This window comes from Rhinoderma darwinii, chromosome 1 (assembly GCF_050947455.1).
Source record: "Rhinoderma darwinii isolate aRhiDar2 chromosome 1, aRhiDar2.hap1, whole genome shotgun sequence".
In the NCBI taxonomy this organism is placed as follows: Eukaryota; Metazoa; Chordata; class Amphibia; order Anura; family Rhinodermatidae; genus Rhinoderma; species Rhinoderma darwinii.
Genome location: NC_134687.1, coordinates 242,786,973 through 242,792,972, shown reverse-complemented (window position 1 = coordinate 242,792,972; position 6,000 = coordinate 242,786,973).

Here is a 6,000-nt window from a genome sequence, read left to right as displayed (position 1 = left end):
AGAAAAAACATCAGCGAAGTCCAGAATAAACTCAGGTAGAGTGTTCACCTCCTCAGGGAGAGAAATAAAATTAACAGAAAAACAGGACGTCATGCATTCATTACCCCATTTGGTAAGATCCCCGGTATTCCATTCAAACGTGGGATTATGCATCTGCAACCAGGGAAGGCCTAGAACCAAATCAGACGATAATCCCTGCATCACCAGTACAGAGCACTGCTCCAAATGAATGGAGCCAACAATGAGTTCAAAAACAGGGGTATGCTGCGTAAAATAACCATTAGCAAGTGGAGTGGAGTCGATACCCACTACCGGGTCAGGTTTAGGCAAATCAATCAATGGCATAGCTAGAGACATAGCAAATTTCACAGACATAATATTAGCAGAAGACCCTGAATCCACGAAGGCACTGCCGGTGGCAGACCTACCCTTAAACGAGACCTGAAAGGGAAGCAAGATCTTATTAGGTTTCATATTTACGGGAAATACCTGTGCGCCCAAGAGACCTCCCCGATGTTTACTTAGGCGCAGAAGTTTTTCCGGCTGCTTATTCTTACGCCTTGGACAGTTGTTCACTTGATGCTTGTCATCCCCACAGTAGAAGCAGAGACCTTCCTGCGGAGCTCTCTACGTTGTTGGGGAGACACGGAGGCCCCGAGTTGCATTGGTTCAACCGAGATTCCTGTGGAAGAAAGAAGCAACGGAACCTCGGGAGCCATCATGGGGGAGCCAGAGGAGAAGGCACAAGAACGTTCAAGTCGTCGTTCCCTGAGACGTCGGTCAAGACGTACCGCTAAAGCCATAACCTGATCTAGAGAGTCAGAAGAGGGATAGCTAACAAATAGGTCTTTCAGGGCGTTCGACAGACCCAATCTAAACTGGCACCTCAAGGCACGGTCATTCCACCGAGAAGCTACGCACCACTTCCTAAAGTAAGAACAGTACTCCTCAACGGGTCTCTTACCCTGACGTAAGGGCACCAGCTGACTCTCGGCAAAGGCAGTCTTGTCAGTCTCGTCATATATGAGCCCTGGAGCAGAAAAAAAAGGTCAACAGAGGAAAGTTCAGGGGCGTCAGGAGCCAAGGAGAGGGCCCATTCTTGAGGGCCGTCCTGGAGCCGGGACATAATTATACCAACTCGCTGGCTCTTAGAACCTGAGGAGTGGGGTCTTAATCGGAAATAGAGCCTACAACTCTCCCGAAAGGAGAAAAAAGTCTTCCGGTCCCCTGCGATCCGGTCAGGCAACTTGAGGTGGGGTTCAGGAGGTGAGGTGGAGGGCACTACCTGGTTAGCATCACGCTGGTTGCACCTCTGAGCCAGGGCTTGGACCTGTAGGGAGAGACCCTGCATTTGCTGAGCCAGGGTCTCAAGGGAGTCCATAGTTGTTTAGGAACCAGGGTAGAAAAGGTATATAGGCCTGTGATTATGTAATGACGGGGTAGGGAGACAGACAGGTGAGCCCTAATCTACCCGCCACTCAGTCCCTGCCTACTTGCACGGCCCGTCCTAGGCGACGGCGTACAACTGGGCGACGGCCCCTACGCTCAATAAGTTCACGACAGACAAGCAGAAAAGGGTACACAGAAGCTAATAGAAATGGGGCAGTTGCCTACGGCAACACCGTGAGCAACAAGAGTAGTGAACGAGCCGAGTCAAACCATGAGTGTACGAGGTACCAAACGCAGAGCAGGAGAGTAGTCAGTAAAGCCAGGGTCAATTTGAAGCAGAGGTCAATAGTACAAGCAGGAACAGCAGAGCCAGGAAACCAGACAGAATCACAGGCAAAGGAAGAGCAGGAAATGAAGGTATAAATAGACCGAGGGTGGGAGCTAGCTCCGTCTGGCCAGGTTTTGAGCAGATGGAGACTGATTAACCACGGGCGTCAACACAGAAGCTGTGTCTGGCAGATCCTTTACAATTACAGACCCAATATTCAAAACACACAACAGAAATGTGTAATGAACAATGCAGCATAACATACATGACTTGTATATGATCTGTGTATCCATCAGGCTCCAAATTCTGTTTATATAGCATCTTCAAGGATGAGTGCCTAAATCACTACTTGAGTGACCTTACTTTACAAACAGAAGAAAAATACATATCAGTATAACATCAATATAAATATCAAATGACACATCACTGTGGTCATTGAATTCAAATAAGGTAAGTATGAACATAAATTATGGATTACAGACTAGATTCTATTCATAGAAAAAAACCTGTTCTTGTATAAGGAGAACAATCTATCGGATCCCAATTGAAACATCTAGGAAAGTAGAGCACATCATTAGCCACATGAAATAACAAGTAAAAAAAAATAATAGTGTAGAATTACAGAAATGCATCCAATGGATATTCTATATTCAAGCCATTAAGATGCAGCATATTTAATCTGTGTATCCAGCGAGAATCGCATTGTTTTAAGAGACGTTCTCTGTTACCACCCCGCTTTAATGGAGAAATCCAGGGTCTACTTTGACCAATAATATTTCAGGGTTTACGGACAGGCGCAGTGCAGCATATGGGATGCTGAGAGTGTATCACAGTGCTCCATGCTGTATCTAATTCTATTAGGATGAGGGGTGAGTGCTTATATGTTTTTATTAGTATTTGGTTTTTATACTTATAACACATGAATATATTTATGGATATAATTTTCCTGTTTCACTGATTGACTGTACTCTTTTGTGATATTTATGATAGATAAACTATTGCTATTTGTGAACAATAGTCATGTGAATATCATGATCTTAAATTCTATATGACATATATTGTTTTGTAAGGTTTCATTTTGTAACTTTATTATTAATGACATGTGAATTGTCTAATGAGCTTGCAACTCTATAGATATATGCACTTTATTGTCACTGTTTTTGTACTACTTGAAAAAGCCCTCTTAGAGAGGGTGAAATGTTGTGGTGTTTGGTGATTAAGCCTCTCATTTTTTGATTTGGAGTGCTGCTTCCTTGTTCATTCTTTGAATGTATGTATGTATATGTATATGTATATGTATATGTATATATATATATATATATATATATATATATACACTACCGTTCAAAAGTTTGGGGTCACCCAGACAATTTTGTGTTTTCCATGAAAACTCACACTTATATTTATCAAATGAGTTGCAAAATTACTAGAAAATATAGTCAAGACATTGACAAGGTTAGAAATAATGATTTTTATTTGAAATGATAATTTTCTCCTTCAAACTTTGCTTTCATCAAAGAATGCTCCATTTGCAGCAATTACAGCATTGCAGACCTTTGGCATTCTAGCTGTTAATTTGCTGAGGTAATCGGGAGAAATTTCACCTCATGCTTCCAGAAGCCCCTCCCACAAGTTGGATTGGATTGATGGGCACTTCTTGCGTACCATACGGTCAAGCTGCTCCCACAACAGCTCTATGGGGTTGAGAGCTGGTGACTGCGCTGGCCACTCCATTACAGATAGAATACCAGCTGCCTGCTTCTTCCCTAAATAGTTCTTGCATAATTTGGAGGTGTGCTTTGGGTCATTGTCCTGTTGTAGGATGAAATTGGCTCCAATCAAGTGCTGTCCACAGGGTATGGCATGGCGTGGCAAAATGGAGTGATAGCCTTCCTTATTCAAAATCCCTTTTACCTTGTACAAATCTCCCACTTTACCAGCACCAAAGCAACCCCAGACCATCACATTACCTCCACCATGCTTGACAGATGGCGTCAGGCACTCTTCCAGCATCTTTTCAGTTGTTCTGCGTCTCACAAATGTTCTTCTGTGTGATCCAAACACCTCAAACTTCGATTCGTCTGTCCATAACACTTTTTTCCAATCTTCCTCTGTCCAATGTCTGTGTGCTTTTGCCCATTTTAATCTTTTCCTTTTATTAGCCAGTCTCAGATATGGCTTTTTCTTTGCCACTCTGCCCTGAAGGCCAGCATCCCGGAGTCGCCTCTTCACTGTAGACGTTGACACTGGCGTTTTGCGGGTACTATTTAATGAAGCTGCCAGTTGAGGACCTGTGAGGCGTCTATTTATCAAACTAGAGACTCTAATGTACTTGTCTTGTTGCTCAGTTGTGCAGCGGGGCCTCCCACTTCTCTTTCTACTCCTGGTTAGAGCCTGTTTGTGCTGTCCTCTGAAGGGAGTAGTACACACCGTTGTAGGAAATCTTCAGTTTCTTGGCAATTTCTCGCATGGAATAGCCTTAATTTCTAAGAACAAGAATAGACTGTCGAGTTTTACATGAAAGCTCTCTTTTTCTAGCCGTTTTGAGAGTTTAATCGAACCCACAAATGTAATGCTACAGATTCTCAACTAGCTCAAAGAAAGGTCAGTTTTATAGCTCCTCTAAACAGAAAAACTGTTTACAGCGGTGCTAACATAATTGCACAAGGGTTTTCAAGTGTTTTCTAATCATCCATTAGCCTTCTAACACAGTTAGCAAACACAATGTACCATTGGAACACTGGAGTGATGGATGCTGGAAATGGGTCTCTATACACCAATGTAGATATTGCATTAAAAACCAGACGTTTGCAGCTAGAATAGTCATTTAGCACATTAACAATGTATAGAGTGTATTTCTGATTAATTTAATGTTATCTTCATTGAAAAAAAACTGTGCTTTTCTTTCAAAAATAAGGAAATTTGTAAGTGACCCTAAACTTTTGAACGTAGTGTATATAGAAATTCCGGAGGGTAAACATATGTCTTGGGGCCTGTGCCCCTGATTTTTTAAGACCCATGCATGGATTGTTTGTTTAGTGAAGAGGTTACTGAAAAGTAGGAAAGGGGAACTAAAGGAAAATTCAACTTTCTCCTAATAAGATATATTACAGTTTAATACATCCAAATGTGCTACTGCTTTAAGCAAGATATAATAGGTATGCTAATTGCTGTGGATACATTTACATAATTATTTTTTTTACTTTAATTTATGCTTGTTCATATAAAAATATGTAATTTATACACAATATATTGTATCCCTTTCTAACTCCTTCCTATCCACCCCATCTCCTCCCTGGTCTATAAGAGAAGATGAACATTATGTATTTAGTGCTATTTTTTCCAAGAATGTGATAAACCTTTTTATTTATTTTTTTATAAGGTTCTCACATGATCAAAGATTCAAACATTGAAGAAATTCCTTCGTGCCCTGAACTTCCACCTAATTTAAGTAAGTGAAATCTATTTTTAAAGATTATCATTAAATAGTTCTTATATATGCAAAATGTGGTGTGTATATATATATATATACTGACAACACATTTTTCATTGTAAAAAAAATGAATGATCATTTGGGCATTTTATCCCTATCCTGGGGACCAAGACAAGAGGTGGTACCACAGCTCTTATAGAAAGTTTAATCACATGTTCCATTCTATAGCTTATAGTGAAGTTTAACTGCATGACACTCATTAAATGTCGTCATAAGCACTATCAAGAACATGGTATCAGTGACAGGATCCTGGCTAATGGTGGGATAAAATACTAGACAAAAAAACTTTTAACATAGAATTTTAATAGAAACTAAGCTTGAAAATAAAATAAAAATAAATGTGAAACAACAGACAGTTATAAAAAAATAATACAGAGATAATTAAAAGTGTATCCGTTTGTGAGGGCCATGGATTCACATAACTTCTAAAATCAGCAGTACTTTGTGTACATGACTTCTAAGTTATATTTCTCAGATGAAAATCTATCCCTTTCTCTAGAGGCGCAGGAACAAAGGGGGAGAAAAACACGTCTGCGTGGGCCCCAACCCAGTGAGCCCCCCACAGAGTATAATGACCCCATAGTGGCCCCCCACACAGTATAATGCCCTTATAGTTCCTCCCACACAGGATAATGCTGCTGTAGCTGCCCGCACACAGTATAATGCCCCTATAGTGCTTCCCCACACAGTATAATGACCCTATAGTGCCTCCCCACACAGTATAATGTCCCTATAGCTACCCCTGCACAGTATAATGCCCCATAGTGGCCCCAACACAGTATAATGCCCC